The sequence below is a fragment of the Ceratotherium simum genome, chromosome 5, assembly GCF_057802395.1.
Source record: "Ceratotherium simum simum isolate JZ-2026a chromosome 5, ASM5780239v1, whole genome shotgun sequence".
NCBI classification, from domain to species: Eukaryota; Metazoa; Chordata; class Mammalia; order Perissodactyla; family Rhinocerotidae; genus Ceratotherium; species Ceratotherium simum.
The window spans coordinates 89,544,209-89,561,092 of NC_141904.1; the positions used below are offsets into that span (position 1 = coordinate 89,544,209).

At 40.4% G+C, this 16,884-nt stretch overlaps 1 long non-coding RNA gene across 1 annotated transcript in view; it reads left to right on the plus strand.

Annotated features, from left to right (window-relative positions):
* Positions 1–12,357: 12,357 nt before the first annotated feature.
* LOC147917152 (uncharacterized) overlaps positions 12,358–16,884 on the plus strand; it is a 70,003-nt gene continuing 65,476 nt past the window's right edge. The window contains exon 1 of the long non-coding RNA XR_015552326.1: positions 12,358–12,768. This is a non-coding gene — a long non-coding RNA (uncharacterized LOC147917152). The remainder of the gene's footprint in view (positions 12,769–16,884) is intronic.

Consider the following 16,884-nt stretch of genomic DNA (forward strand, 5'->3'; position numbering starts at 1 on the left):
ACCAATCTGTAATTTCTTCTCGTTAATACCTCTTAGGACTTTTCCATATTTGTAGGAATTAAAATATAACACTTCCACAACTTTGTACTATCGGCCTGTACAGCCAATAAAAAGAGTTTCTAAAATAAAAATATTCAATCTCCATTTTGTTTGCAAATTCAGACTTGCATAAACCTAATTTACTGGTAAAGAAACTTAGTTGGAGCACAACAAAATTAAAAGCATTCCTTTTATGTAGACTTTTATCTCCTTTTAAAATATTTTAATTGGTGTCATTTTGTTTTGATTTTCCAAAATTAAATGATAACTTCAAAATTATATTGTAAAAAAGCTCTGGGGTGATAACTTTATTATTTCCTTGGTTAGTTTGAATTTTTGTGTGCATTTTACATCAATGAGTATATATAATTTTATTTATTTATTTTTTCCCCCAAAGCCCCAGTAGATAGTTGTATGTCATAGTTACACATCCTTCTAGTTGCTGTATGTGGGACGTGGCCTCAGCATAGCCGGAGAAGCGGTGCGTCAGTGCGCGCCCGGGATCTGAACCCGGACCGCCAGCAGCAGAGCGCACGCACTTAACCGCTAAGCCACGGGGCCGGCCCCATCAATGAGTATATAAATATAAATGTAAGTAAAGGGATATAGAAAACACTTTTTTCCCCATAACTTTACATGTATCCATGAAGAAAAGGCTTGTTTATCTTAACACAGGCACCATGCATGCCTACTTGGAACCTTTAGAATGATGCTAAAAATAATTCTTAGCTATTGCATTATTTAATGGTAAAGAAAAATGCAGGGAAAAAAATCCCCTTTTTACACTTTTACACTTATTCTTAACCTTTCTGAACTTCAGTTTTCTTACCTGAATAACTGGCTTAGTTACCTGATTAGATGGTTAGAATGATCACATGGGATAATGCCTTTGCTTATACACTATGACAGTGCTGTTGGTATGACTGTTCAGAACACATGGTCAACTTATCTTTTCCCTGATGGGAAAAGACTATATCCTAGAGTCAATCAAAGAAGGAAAGGAGTGTTTCCATTTCTTCAAATAAAATGTGTCTCTGTGCTTGACATTTCAAAGAAGTAGGCCACATCTTGTGCGCTAGAATAGAAATATGGTGAGTTTATGTTCAATTCTTAAATATAATTTCACTACAGTAGTTATTTTGCCATTTCTTCTTCTTCGTCTTCTTTTTTTTTTTTTGGTGAGGAAGATTAGCCCTGAGCTAACATCTGTTGCCAATCCTCCTCTTTTTGCTGAGGAAGATTGGCCCTGGGCTCACGTCCGTGCCCATCTTTCTCTACTTTATATGTGGGACGCCTGCCACAGCATGGCGTGGTAAGTGGTATGCAGGTCCACACCTGGGATCTGAACCTGTGAACCCTAGGCTGCCAAAGCAGAGTGCATGAACTTAACCACTACACCACTGGGCTGGCCTCTGTTTTGCTATTTCTTAATAGCAAAGGTGTTCATTGGTACCGTGCTGCTCTCCAAAAACCTGGGCCTGGGGCTCAGCACTGGTAGGTGTGGGTGCCTGAGGAAAGAGAGTTCCTTAACCTGAGAGCCAGCAATTGGCACCTTGTGGATTCGCCTGTTGTAACTCAATTACATTTTATTGAATTCCCATGGGGAAAACCCATAGGGGGCAAAGCTCCAAGCTCCTATACCGTGGAACTTCCTTCCAAAAACAATGGAAACCAATTTAAAAACTTACTGTTTCCAAAATAGCACTGTAAATGAATAGGGACAGCTATCAAGGGACAGCTATAATTATGTTCTTTCACATCATGTGAACACACATACACTTATAAAGTGACACATTTAACCATCTTCAAGTCAAATCGGCATCCTCCAAAGATAAAGTTGACATGGCTTTATGTCATGAATCTGGAAAACATTCCTTGTCCTGCTACTGGCCATTTCAGGACACCCTTTAGATTTTATTTTAGCATCAAAATTTTGTTTTGTTATTAAAAGATACTCTAATCTTTATTCAAGTACATGTCTAAGTCTCTGTAGTCATTGTAATTGATCACCTGGGTGATGCTATCTTAAAGAGCAATAGTAAGATGACCAATTAACCCACACATATTAGTTAGTACCTGTTATTTCCGGGCTAGGTGCTGTGGGGGATATAAAAGCACAAGAGACATAGTTCTTACCTTCAAGATGTTTGCAGACTAGTTGGAAGATGAGAATAAAAATGTAAAAAATGGAGGCCGGCCCCATGGCTTGGCGGTTGGGTACATGCTCTGCTACTGGCAGCCCGGGTTCGGATCCCCGGCGTGCATCGATGCACCGCTTCTCCAGCCATGCTGAGGCCACGTCCCACATACAGCCACTAGAAGGATGTGCAGCTATGACATACAACTATCTACTGGGGCTTTGGGGGAAAAAAAAGGAGGAGGATTGGCAATAGATGTTAGCTCAGAGCCAGTCTTCCTCAGCAAAAAGAGGAGGATTAGCGGGGGCCAGCCCGGTGGTGCAAGCAGTTAAGTACGCGCACTCCGCTGTGGTGGCCCGGGGTTCGCTGGTTCGGATCCCGGGCACGCACCGACGCACCACTTGTCAAGCCATGCTGTGGCGGCGTCCCATATAAAGTAGAGGAAGATGGGCATGGATGTTAGCCCAGGGCCAGTCTTCCTCAGCAAAAAAAGAGGAGGATTGGCAGATGTTAGCTCAGGGCCAATCTTCCTCACACACAAAAAAATAAATGAAATAAAATAAAATAAAATAGGAGGATTAGCATAGATGTTAGCTCAGGGCTGATCTTCCACACACACACACACACACACACACACACACACACACACACACAAATGTAAACAATGCAATATAGTAAGAGTCACATTGTGGTATGGTCAAAGTTCAAAAACTGAAATGAGATAAGAAATCTCATTCCCTGAATCAGAATCTCCAAGGATGGGAGCTAAGAATATGTATTTTTAAAGCTCCCGAGAAGATTTTGAGAGAGAATCAGGTTCAGAAGCCACTGATATTCCACTTTCTTTCCTTCCAGTCTCTCCCCAGAGTGATCTGTTTAGTACTCTCAAAGTTTACAAAAAAAATCTCTTACGTGCCACATCCATCAACCTTTCCCCAGGCCTTCTCTGCTTGTCACAGGCAGTTTGTGACACAGTTGGACACGATCTCTTATTTTTCTTTTTTTCTGACAATCATTCTCAGTGTCATTTAATGGCTCTGAATCCTTTCCTGGCACTTCAAATATTGGTTTCCTTTTTTCTTTTCTTAGTCCAAGCCCCTACCTGGATGATGTCACCCCTTCTTACCACTTTAGCTAGAGGAATTAGTTATGCCCTGGATGCTCCCTAAATCTACATTCCCAGCTTTGACCCCTTCAGCATCTCCAACAGAATTTCTATCAGGTTCTCCAAACTCAAAATTGTTCAAAATCAAACTCATTTATTCCTCACCCCTTCATCAAAGGACTAATCCATCCCTCACTGACTGTAGGATGTAAAATGGTCGGGTCAGTGATATGAAGTGGAGACAGGGAAGAATGGGAAGAGAGACCCACTAGACCCAAGCAAATTTTCTTACATAATACTCTTCACATTAATCCTCTGCTCTATTGTTACTTCTGTATGTCACAATCAGAAGAAACGAATAAGATGGAGTAAATTGTCTCAGCAATCGGAAGTCATTCCTCTACAATCCATCTGAATATCATTTGCTAGGCAGTCTACACAAATGACAACTCCTCTGCTTGCTCTGGTGCCATGTAAATGATGCATGCAACTTCCCTGCAACGTGTCAGTCACCTTGCTTTTATTCCAGAGGAATTCAAATAGTTAAGGCACTGGAAGGGGAGAAGTAAGGAACGCAGGGCCATGGGATGTTTTGTTTTTCCTTTCTGTTCAGTTTCCCTAATGGCCCTTTGCTGAAACAGTACTGACAAATACACAATTGCCACCTGCTGATTTTCAGGAGGAACCCTGCCTTGTGGGTTCCTTGAGAACCTCATACATCTCATAAGAAATCTTACAAAGTATTCATTCAAAAGTGATATAAGAATCAACCAGTTTGTGGAAAGAAATAAGAAGGTCAGACTGGGAGCTTGAGGTCTTGTTTCCTGTATTTGCTGGACTATTGGCAGTTATATTTTGACACTTAACAAGGTACACTAGTAATCTGCATGAATGGCAAAGAAGGAGACTGATTGGGGCATAATTGAAACGCATGGTACTCACAGTTACTTGAAAAGCATTTGGACTGATATTTTGGCCTTTTATTTTTTTAAGATCCTTGAAATGGCATCTCAATTCAGGTTCACACACGCACAGAGTGATAAGCTGGAGATGGCTAGCACTGGCCTGAAAGAGCCATTTTTGCACATCTATTCCCAACTCCAGTTTGGTGACTTTAAGTTGATAGCTTGAAATTGGCTATGGTGGCACCTTTACTCTACAAAAATTAGTAAATGCTGCAAATCAGTTTGTTTCTGTTTTTTTTTTTTGGTAGAGCCAGTTGTTAAACATTAAGCAACACATCAGTGCTGTAACAGGGCGTATTTTCCTCAAATTTCCATGATTATTGCAAGACTCTTCACATCTATCTGAAATATCATTGCAGAGTCATTCAATGAAGGTTTAATTTCTATTTAACTTTATTACCAATTTCTGTCCCAGAGGGTGGCAGCATGGTGCAGTAAAAAGTACCTGGGGCTTTCATAATGAAAGGTGTTATTAATCCCTGCTCTGTCCCTTCGCCTCTTTGACCTTGGGAAAGTCACTTAAGCTCACTGAGCCAAAAATACTTCCTTTTTAAAGTGGGGATGGCACTAGTACTGTGGAGATTGAATGGGATGATGTAGGTAACGCATGTAGCAGTCTCTGACTGAGCCCCCCAACCCGCCCCCCCGTATCGTGGGTTTGATATTGAAGGGACCTCAGGAAATGTTTTACTTCTTAATCTCGTGAAACCAAAATCTATGAGCTGGATGAGATCTTGGGAAAAGTTCAGTATCTTCATTTTGTAGAGAAAGTCATGACATTAAATGAGTTATCCAAAGCCAGGTCTCCTGAATCCTAATAGAGTTCAATTGAATTCTCTCTATTCTCCTATGATACCATCCACTGGCCTCTAGGTGGAACATGTAAATTTTTCTTCCCTCTCTTCCCTCCCTTCTATCCTCTCTCCTTTCTTTACCTTTACCTTCTGCCTCTTTCTCAATCCAATTTAATTTGATTTTGGTTTTATTAAGTTGCTCTGGTGCCTTGGGGAAAGTAGATTACTTGACTAAAGTTTAGACCCTCTGCAAAAGCACATCTTGCTTGAATAGTGAAACCTCTTATGCTGAAAGACACTAATGTAAACGTCAGGTGAACTAAAGAGATGTGAGTGGAACAGGTGACCCATGAAAGATGACCCGTGGAAAATAGGCGCTATTTAGTAGGTGACTGACTACTCAGGATGAGCGAAAAGGAAAGTTCTGTTTCCTGAGAGTCTATTATGTGCCAGATTCTGTGATAGCAATTTCATGGTTGCATTTACTTTTAGATACTATATTCTCTGTTTTACAGATGAGGAAATTAAGGCTTAGGAGCCTTAAGTTGCCTTGCCCAAAGTCACAGAATCAGTTTGTGGTGGAGTTACAGTTCAAACCCAAGGTGTCCATCCACTGCACATTTTTCTAAGGCCAGATCAGTCAAGTCAGAGTATAGAGCTCCCACCCTATTCATTTTCCTTCATGATTTGAAATCGGGCTTTGTAAGAAATATGCTGTGTTAAGTTCAGTCCACTTAGACATATTTTAGGCCATGGTCTACAATTTCTAGAAATTATTTTTAGTTTCTACTTCCAAGGAATGTTTTCATTTTTAAGAGATTGTACAAACCATCCAAGTCACTAAGACAGTAAGTGTCCTTACATCAGGTAACAGATACAAATTTACGTAGTATATTCTACTAAATTTTGGTTTTATTATGAGATGAGAATAAAAATCAGGAAGAACTCTGAAGGCAGTGGAGAAAGTGCCACTGAGTGATACAAAGGGCAGAAGAAGGAAAGGTAGAAGGTATGGACAGTAAATTGCACTCACTTCACAATTTTGTCCAGGCTCAGCCCAGGCAGTTTGTTTTCTAGAGCCGGAGGCCCCCTATATGCCCTATTTATGTCCACCTGAAAAAGTTCACAAGGTAGAGGAGATGAAGGGTATGGAAAAGCATGAGCCACTGGAGAAAATAAAAGAGCACAGTTCAGCCTGGTTTACAGAAGTCAGAAGAGGGATGACTGATTATGAGATCAGAGACGCAGATCCATGAAGGACAGCTGTCAGCAATGGAATTTATTCATGCCCACTCGGTACAGTGGTGCTCTCATCTCTTCAGTTGTATGAGGCATATTTTCATGTGGATTGTTAATGCATGATGAATTATCTTAAGAGCACTTAGAAATCATCTAGGGAGCACCTTCCATGTGCAAGGTCTGATCCTGTGGCATGTTTGTGGAGAGGAAAGACTAATAGTGAAGAGAAAAGCATGTTAAGTTCTTTTTTACCTCATGTACTGAAAGGTATTTAAGTGTAAGCTTTTGTTTTGATTAGGGCCTATTGAAATATGATAGTGCATTCTACATCAGGGTAATAGGCTCAGAGTATGCAATGTCATGAGCTGAAAACCAGTAAAAGAAAATATTATTACAATAATAATGGAAACTGCCATTTTTTGTGTGCTTATTTAGAGCAGTGCCTGGTACATGATAAATATTAGTGATGATGAGTTAGAGGAGGATGATGATTATGATGGCGGTGGTGGTGATAAGGGTAATGATAATGACGTGGTGGTAATGGTGGTGTTGATGATGGTGGTGATAAGGGTGGTGGTAGTGATGGTGTGCTAAGCACCGTGCTTAGCACTTTATATGCATTATTTCACTTAACACATGAGAACTCTATGCAACAGATATCATCACTGTTTTACAGATGAATAACTTGTCTAGTACCACAAAGCCAGGAAGTGGTGAAGTCAGGGTTGCTAAAGTCCCATGTCTTTGATACCACACTATATTTAAAGGCCATTCTTTTTTTTTTTTTTTTTTTGAGGAAGATTAGCCCTGAGCTGACATCTGTTGCCAATCCTCCTCTTTTTTGATGAGGAAGATTGGCCTTGGGCTAACATCCGTGCCCATCTTCCTCTACTTTATATGGGTAGCCCTGAACTGACATCTGTTGCCAATCCTCCTCTTTTTTGATGAGGAAGATTGGCCTTGGGCTAACATCCGTGCCCATCTTCCTCTACTTTATACGGGACACAGCATGGCTTTGATAAGCTGTGCATAGGTCCATGCCTGGGATCCGAACCTGTGAACCCTGGACCACAGACGTGGAGTGTGCGGCCTTAACCGCCATGCCACTGGGTCAATCCCTAAAGGCCATTCTTAAAGCAACTGCTTTTTGACTGGTTAGTCAAGGCTAAAGAAAAACCCAAAGCAGGAATTTTCTGCATTTTGCTTTTCTTCTCTTAGAATAGGATAATCAAACTTTAACCATTGCCTATGATAATTATGCATGCATGCACACACATATAAGTATCTTCAAGTAGAATAGGATACTTCTGACAGTGACTGAAAATGGATTAATTTGGCATAAATAGTCAAAAAGAGATGAGTTGTTTTTGATGAAAATTGTCATGTAGCCTGTGAGACAGGTAGAGAAGGTTTCCAGAGATCCAGGCTCTGCAAACATTAACTATAACTGCCAACCCAAAAGTACTCTACACCCACACCCGCTGGTCAACAGAGTTATACACTAATCATTTAGTCCATACTCACACAAACCGTCAACAGTAGGATCTTTTCCTATTGGGATCAACAGTTTATATAATTAAAAAAAGAAGAGAATTTTCTTGAGGTTGTTTGTCTATAGTTTGCAAAATGTGATAACCATAATTCTCATGCAGAATTTTTTCCCACTGTCAGATAAGATCTACTATTTATTTGTTTTTTTGAGGAGATCAGCCCTGTGCTAACATCTGCCAATCCTCCTCTTTTTTTGCTAAGGAAGACTGGCCCTGGGCTAACATCCATGCCCATCTTCCTCCACTTTACATGGGACGCCGCCACAGCATGGCTTGACTAGCAGTGCGTCGGTGTGCGCCCGGGATCCGAACCTGTGAACCCCGGGCCGCCGCAGCGGAGGGTGCGCTCTTAACCGCTTGCGCCACCAGGCAGGCCCTATTTATTTGGTTTTGATTTCATATAAACACAATATATACACCAAACATGCACTTAACTGACGAGTATATTGCATACTTAAAAGAAATTTTGTTTGCTAATAAACATATCTCAGAATGTAAGGAAATGTTCCATGGAAATATTGGAGTATTTATTTAGCAAAAAGGACAATAGTTTATACATAAACAAATATAATAGATTTTTAAGAAGAATTAGTATTTAGCTTATTGCTAAAATACAAGTGCTGGCTTTTAAAAAACTGCATAATTTCTACTTGCTACCTGCCAGGAAACTGTCATAAATGTCTCAAGAGTATGTATATGTATATGTATGTATACATATATGTAATATACGTAGTTCATGATTAGTTAAATAGTGCAGCTTCCTAATTTGATCAAATCAACTCTAGCTCTGTAAACTAGAATGAAAGCTACATGAACTACATTTAATAATACACAGAGTCAGTGGTGCTTTTTCACCCCTAAATATCTCTGGATGAGATGGAAAACTCATAGGGAGATACAGAAAATTTGCTCCTCACTTGTTAATAATAACAACAATAATGATAATAAAAAATAATATTTAACATTTGGTGAGTATCTAATAGTACCAGGCATTGTACTAAATACTTAACATGGATTCTCATTTAAGCCTCAAGATGAAACTATGAGATAGGTCAGAAAACTGAAGCACAGAGAGGTTAAATGACTTGCCTTTGGTCACACAGCTTGAAAGTGGCAGAGAAAGGCTTTAAACCCAGAAACTGAGTCCAGCTCCTGAAATTGAGTCTTTAATCAGAATGCAAAAGAGTAGAAAGCAAAACAGTAACAATGTTATCTATAGATATAATCAACTGCTAAATTTTGAGTTCCAGATGAGTAGGAATAAGATACAATATGATATTAATCATACAGCACAGACTTGGGTCCTAATCCAGAAACTGCCATTTATTAGTTTTCTGGCCTTTGGTGAATTACATAGTGTCTCCAGACTTCACTTTCCTCAGTGGTATTAGTTAAGTGGTGGTAATAGTACCTCATAGAGTTATTGTGAGAATTTAAAAAGCTAAATCCCTTAGCACTAATGTGAGAGTTTTATATTAGTATTATTATCCCTGATGTGAGTGAGAGATCATAGATAAGCTCAGCCTGACAGGACAGAAGATTCCTTGTAAGATGAAATAGGAATGTGATTGTGTAGACTATTGTGTTAATTTTTTATTTCATGGTGCAAAATAAGCACATTCATCACATTTGATTCTGATAAGTGTTCTCAACTTTTATGTAAAAATCTCTTATTTAAGTGTAAAAAAGCAGAAATCTTTCAGTGGCTTAATAATGATCCTGAGTATATTAACTCTCTGTGTAATGATTCTTATATGTCTAATCACCTGGGACACTTGTTATAAATAGAGTCCTGGCCTTCTCCTCTAGATCTGGAGTGGAACCAAGGAATCAAAATCTATTACTTACAGATGATTCTTATCATTAGGAAAGTTTGGGAAACACTGCTGTAATCCATCCTTCACATTGCTGCCAAAATAATCTTTGTAAAACAAATAATTTACTAGCCAAAGAACCTTAAATAACTGCCATTGCATCTCTGATAAATCACAAATACTTGGGCAGAGCATTCAAGATCCCTCACTGCCTGTTCCCATCTACCTTTCTAACCACTGTCCCCCAAGCACCATAGTCTAGCCATACCACACTGCATGAGGGTCTCTGTTCATGGTTTCTGTGTCTCTTGGTCTGAAATCCCCCTGCCTTTGCTTTCTTACCTAGAAAACACATTCCTAAAGGCTCAGTTCAAGTGTCACGTATTCTATTGTAACCGTCCTTCATCCCATTAAGGAAAATTGTTTCCCCCTTTTCTGACCTCCCTTACCATTTTGCACTAACATCTGTTGTATGTCAGCAGTACACATTTCTGGTTTCTGAAAGGGCCCAGACTCTGTTTATTTGTCTTGTACCACTCAGGGCTTAGAACAGTGCTTAGCACAAAGGAAGAGCTCCATAAACATTGGTGGAATAAATGAGTAAAGATTTACTCTACTCTCTGTCTGTACTTTAGTTTATTCCTTGAGTAATGGATGACGTTTTAGAAAGATGGCTGTGGTTAGTTGTTATAACATTTTTGCTGATTTATTTTCATCTTTTTTTTTTGTATTGGCCTGTCATTGGTGAGGTTTAATAAGCCTCTTTAAATCAAGATCCTTTGATTTTAATAATACAAAATATGCAGTCTAGATTCCATTTTCATCACACCTCTTTGTTAGAATAGCATGGAGCTTCAAATTTGCCATACACTAGAATTTGGTTTAAGCCAAGTATTATCTGACATAATATAAGATGTCTTTCCCACTCTCTCTCTCTCTCATTGCCATCGTTTTGCACATTCAAGGAAAGGGATGACATGGCCAAAAAAAGAAAGGCCAGAGGGTGAGCTGGAGGGAAAAACATGGGGTAAATGCAAAACGGAGACAGCCAGTGCTAGAAGGGGAAAATCAAGATGAAAAGAACAGCTGGTTTGGTTACGAGACTGTAAAGTGAAACCCTTTATGTTTTCATCCTACAAAATTTTAGGTCCTCCTAAATTTGCCTAGGCCAACTTACTTTTCTGTGGGAAGATTTTTTTATTGTCCAATGTTTTGGTGCCAATTTTTGGAGCACACACTGAAGCTAAATTTGAAGCCAGTTAGCATATAATTTATTTTAAAAGCTTAAATAGGATCTTTTCCATGCAAAGTATGGCTTTTAAAATACAAAACAAGCAAGAGCAGTGAATAGCTGTTACTCCTTTCATGTCTACCCTTGAGTGGTGTTTATGGAGGGGACTGGGTGTATTTCAGCTGGAGTGCTGGGTCCCAGCAGTCAATGTGGCACTCTCCTGACATCTCTCTCCAGAGAAAGAGAGGTCGTTTGTGTAAGAGCTCAGAGTGTTATCTTCTGAGGCAGGGATAATGTGATTCTGTGTCAGCTCTCCCCTTATTTTCCTCTTTTGCTGAGGCACCAGTATCACCATGCTTTTGAAATTAAGAATGCATGCATGCAACACCAAAGGCCAAACAAGAGATTCTTCCTCTGGTACTTGTTCTCAACAAACTTGTTGATTCTCCTTCTAATTACTTAATCATTTAGCTTTATAAAATACTTTTTATCTTGAGTTCTCAAAATAGTTTATAGAGATTATCTCATTTTTCTTTGCAGTGTTTCTAAGAACAGAATGCATATCATTCCTATTTAATAGTAGAGATAGAAGAGATGCTCTCCATTGGATATCAAAAATTTTGGAGCAGGGAACGAGGTGGTAGCAAATTTATTCTTTAGGGTTTAGGTCTGTAGACTATTAATTTGTCTTCAACACTGTACAAGGTCAGCACAGGTTTTTCCAGTTGCTTCTGTATCTGATGCCCTGAATGGTATATCTACCCGGACATCCTTCTCTGCCAGGCTTGTGTGATCGGTGGGAAGAGGAGACACTACATTTATTACATTTATTTTCTATTTTAAGACAGAGACACTGAAGCAGAGAAGGGAAAAGTTATTTGCCTAAGAGCCAAAAATTACTCATTATTGAATCTAGTTCCACAATAGGAAACTATTGATTTCTATCCATGCTATGTGCTCTGATTTTCTGCCACTTATTTTTCCTTTCACATTTTCTTTATTTTTTTTGTCTTTTATGATGGTCCTTAACTTTGAGGTAAGTTGAACTAGATGTCAAAGAAAAGACCAATTAGAAATAGTGTGTAAATAGTAAAATGACTGATTCTTTGACCCTCAAAAGAAAAAGAAACAGTCATGCTTACAAGTTTAAAAGAATTGTTCAGTTGGATGATTCTGAAAGTATGCAGCCTTGTTATTAACACTGAAAAGTTTAATTACATTTCATTATACTATACTAGCTTCTCCTAATTGCTAAAAGGGGACTATGAAAGCAAAAGAAAAAATGCCTAATCTCTAGAAGCTAGATTTTCCTCACTGCTTTGTAATGTAAGTGTGCCTGTGTGTATATTAAAATTCACACACTCCACCCATCTCACTGGCTTTTACTGGAGGGGTCACCTGACTGCATCTAGAGCCACCCCCCTCCCTTTCACAGAGGAAACCCCAAAGTGAGAGACAGGCACATATAGAGTACAGGTTCTCTTGCTGGGAGATGTAAATGACCCCAACTGAACGGGGACGAGGGAGGTCGCTGCTGGGGGTTGGGGAAAGAAAACAGTGGGAGAGAGCTTGAGAGAGAGGGGAGAGTGCGAGAGAGGGAGAGAGAAAGAGAGAGAGAGAGAGAGAAGTGCTGCATGCTTCATCTTTGAGAGAAGGGGAAGACAAAAGACCTCAGCAGCAGTTTTGTGTTGCTGTGTCTAGCTTAAAGAGGAAAATTCTAGGCATCCATGCCGAACAAATCAAAGCCCAGCTGAGACTACTTCTATCAAGAAAATGATCTTATCTGGACATGGGTTGGCTCAGTACAGGTGGTTTGAGAAGACGCTGACTGAGGACCATGGAAAGGTGGGCGAGGACGCGCGGCTTCTCTGCTTCCTTTGAACAGAGCTCTAGGTTAGTAAGCTGCAACTGCCCAGGTCTGGCTTGAATATCTGTCTGTGTACGTGTATGTGTGTGTTTTCTATTCATACCCTCCAAACCCTTCGGCTCCCCAACCCCTGGTTCCACCAGATGTGAAGCTAAACTTGATTCGACTCTCACTTCATTTACCAAATGTGGCTCAGTTTGCTTGGAGAGCTTTTGTTTAATACCGCCCGTGGAGAGCCATCATGATATCTCCTCCTGAGTCAAAATGTGTGTCTCAGCCCTAGATTGTCAGGTGGCTGTTTGGAGAATAGTTAGCATTTTGCTCCGGAAGGCTGCAAATGCATGATTAGGTTATTGTGAAATGTAAGCAGCAAATATCTGCTGACTTAGCATTTCTCATAATGTCAGAATAATTCAGAGCTATCTGACTGCATTTGCCTTGTCTTAATTTCCCACATAATTGAGTTCAAATATAGTAAGTTTGAGATGGCACCCTACCAACAAAGGCACACACTGGGTGTTCCTCCAGCAGAGTAGGTTTTATCTCCCGCTGGGGCCAAAGCTTAAACATTAATTTTACTGGGGCCTGGTTTGAGGAGAGAATTCAATATGTCATAGTTAAAATAGGCACAGAGCCGTTTTTGTATAAGTGGATACAGATGTGTGTAAAACAAACATGTAATTTCCCTTGTTTCTCACTGTGCAGACAGAGTGTCTTTTGTTCCACACGTGTATTTTCCTGTGTTTTTACAAAGAAAGCATTCCCTGTGATAGCCGGCTTGTATGCCAATTTGCCATTGTGCACTGGGCAAGAATCTGCTCTATTCTGAAGTCAACTGCCTGGAGGTATTAATCAAGAAGCTGGAGGATGGGGAGTGGGGAAAGGTGGTTTTTTCTTTCTCTTTTTTTGGACTCAGAAGTGTCTAATTCACATGATTTTAAGAGGAAACGGGGGAGGGTGTTTAGTTTTGAATAGGATGCAGATCTGTGCCATGCAATTGCCAAAGACTGTATCAAGAAGATGCTCAGAGGGCCCGCTCAGAGGGCCCGCTCAGAGGGCCCGCCTCGTGGCTTAGCGGTTAAGTGCACACGCTCCGCTACTGGCGGCCCGGGTTCAGATCCCGGGAGCGCACCGACGCACCGCTTCTCCGGCCATGCTGAAGCCACGTCCCACATACAGCAACTAGAAGGATGTGCAGCTATGACATACAACTATCTACTGGGGCTTTGGGGGAAAAAAAGGAGGAGGATTGGCAATGGATGTTAGCTCAGAGCCGGTCTTCCTCAGCAAAAAGAGGAGGATTAGCACGGATGTTAGCTCAGGGCTGATCTTCCTCACACACACACAAAAAAGAAGATGCTCAGAGAGGAGGGAATCAGATTTGTAATGGCGTCTTTAAGAAAATGTTCCATGAGAGTGACTGGCTGGATCCCTTCTGACCAAATTACGATGTGCTCTGGCAGTGCACTAGCAGCTGTGAGCTGACATTTTCTTGTGAACCTAGTGAAAAATGGCTCCATATCTCTCCTCCCGTCCTGAAGAGATGGTCTCTCTGAGTTGTCGAGCCTTTCCCCAATGTAATTTGCTTCCATGGCTGTTTTCTGGTAGGGATGGACTGGCTCATGGCCCTTTTCAGTTTGCTGCCTTTTTACATCTTGGCTTGAATGGAGAGTAGGTGGTGACAGTTTTACTTCAAGTACAGACTACCCAGCAAGGCTAGCAGAAGATATTTTGCCAGCAGTCACAGGTTTCCATTTTTGGAGGGCTAGACTATTCCTTTGGACATGATATAAAGCACTTTCTGTTGTTGTTAAGTGGGCTAGTAAACAGTGTCTCTAAGAAAAGACGCACACCTGTGTGACACTTTCCATTTGGACCCTCTGCATGAGAAGTGACAGGTAAAAACATAGGGCTGCTTGCCTAGCAGCCATCTCTGAAAAGATAAAGCTGCCCTCTTCTTTCTTACCATTTTTCCCTGTTTTTGAATTGTGAGCCATTGTACAAGGAGAAAGATGATGTCCCAGAGTAAGAATGCAGGGAGGGAGTGGACTGCTGTCCTGTACTCCACATGTGCTGATTAAGGAAGCTCTGTGCTGAGCAGGGAGCAGAGGGGCCACAGCAGCCACACTGCCCCTTTATTTAGGCTTTGGTTTGTCAAAGCTCTAGCCAGTAGAGGCAGGATGCACTTTAGCAGAGAGCTGTGTGTTTGAGGGACTGGTGAAGAGCATGTGTTTTTTGGGGGTGTGTGAAATTTGTTGTTCTCTATCTTAGAGCGTTCTGAGATGATTGTATGAGTACAGAGTGGATGCAGAGGAAGAGGTTGGGCTCTTGATATTTCAAGCAAGAAGTACAGCACTAGCCACTAGAGAGGACAATATGAGGATGCAAAACAGCACAATAATGCGTGCGTTGTGCAGAAGGAATAATTCTTTTTTTTTTTTTTTTGTGAGGAAGATCAGCCCTGAGCTAACATCCGTGCTAATCCTCCTCTTTTTGCTGAGGAAGACCGGCTCTGAGCTAACATCTATTGCCCATCCTCCTCCTTCCCCCCACCCCCAAAGCCCCAGTAGATAGTTGTATGTCAAAGTTGCACATCCCTCTAGTTGCTGTATGTGGGACGCGGCCTCAGCATGGCCGGACAAGTGGTGCGTCGGTGCACGCCCAGGATCCGAACCCAGGCTGCCAGTAGCGGAGCGCGCGTACTTAACCGCTAAGCCATGGGGCGGGCCCCAGGAATAATTCTTTAAATTGTACGATAGTTCCCTAATTCTAGAAATTTGAAAAAACCTCAAGGCTTCCTGAAAAATGGCATAGAGTCATCTCTACATTATAAGACTTCTAGTACAATATTTTGACAGCATTGTGGAAACAGCTTCGTTAGGTGCTTTAAATATCATACAACTTGCTCCACTGAAGGATATCCCTCTAAGGGTTTGCATCTTGGACACTTTGACATAGGGTAAGAGTTACAGCACAGGTTTGCTTGGAGTCTGTTTTGAGTAATTTTGATAAAGCTAAGAGCTTACAGAGGCAGTAGGATTCGCTTCTTTAGTAGAACAACGGAAATGGAACTTTAACACTGCATGCAGATCTAATTGTTGCTTTTATAATGTAGATTATAAAATGCTTCTATATGTAGACAGTTTGACTATAGTACGTAGTGTGCTTTGGGGAAATTGATGCAATTAGAGTCGAACAATGAACAAAACAATTGATACAATGAATACATGGACCTCAGAGTTCATGAAAGGGTTACTAGGGTCACTCTTAAATATTGTTAGTTACTACAGGTGAGGGGGTTTTACCTAGGGAAACTTCAGATGTCTAGAATGAGAAGAACATGTTTGTAAAACTAAGGGCATAGCTCACCAGCTGTTTTAGAAGCTGGATGGTGCTGATATTTAAACCAGATATTGTGTACGTGCAAAAGAATGATGAGTCTTACGAACTTCCCACCAATGAAATTTTGTTTTAAAAGCGGCAAAATAACTATGATATAGAAGCAGTTCACAGAGCAGCAGCCATCAAGGGAGAACGGAGAAAATCTAGGACTAATACGAAATTTTTGCAATGAGGTATATGTGATGCCGGAGTGACCCTGAGGATACCAGTGAGTTCTTAATGAGAGCTAAAAAAGGAAAACCCACGTTGAAATAAATTTCAGTACGCCTATATTCTTATAGCTTCAAGTTTGGAGAATAGAAAATTTTCTAAGAGTAAAATCAGTTTATAAGGTGCCTATGGCATGGAAAGCAAAAGTTGAGATAAAACAATTAAGTTTCAGACAAAGATATTTTACTCTAACTGAATTATTCTTGAAATATTTTTGAATACAAAGCTTCTAACTTTCTGAGAGTATCTAAATAGTAATGGCCTGCTTTCTAACATCCGTTTTCTCTATCATGTTTAGAACTCTACTACTCTAAATTTCATTTTCAATTTTTAAAAGCCTTATTAGGTGGCAACATGACATTATATAAGTAGAGGCATGATAAAAGCTTCTGAGTTTAAAATATTTTAATTTTATATTCTATTTCAGGTATATTTCTCCTCTATGTCTGTTGTATCTTCAGCTTTTGCTTTAAGTCCAACAGCTTACAGCAATTTCAATTCTAAGACCTGGGTTGCTTACTCTGAAGATA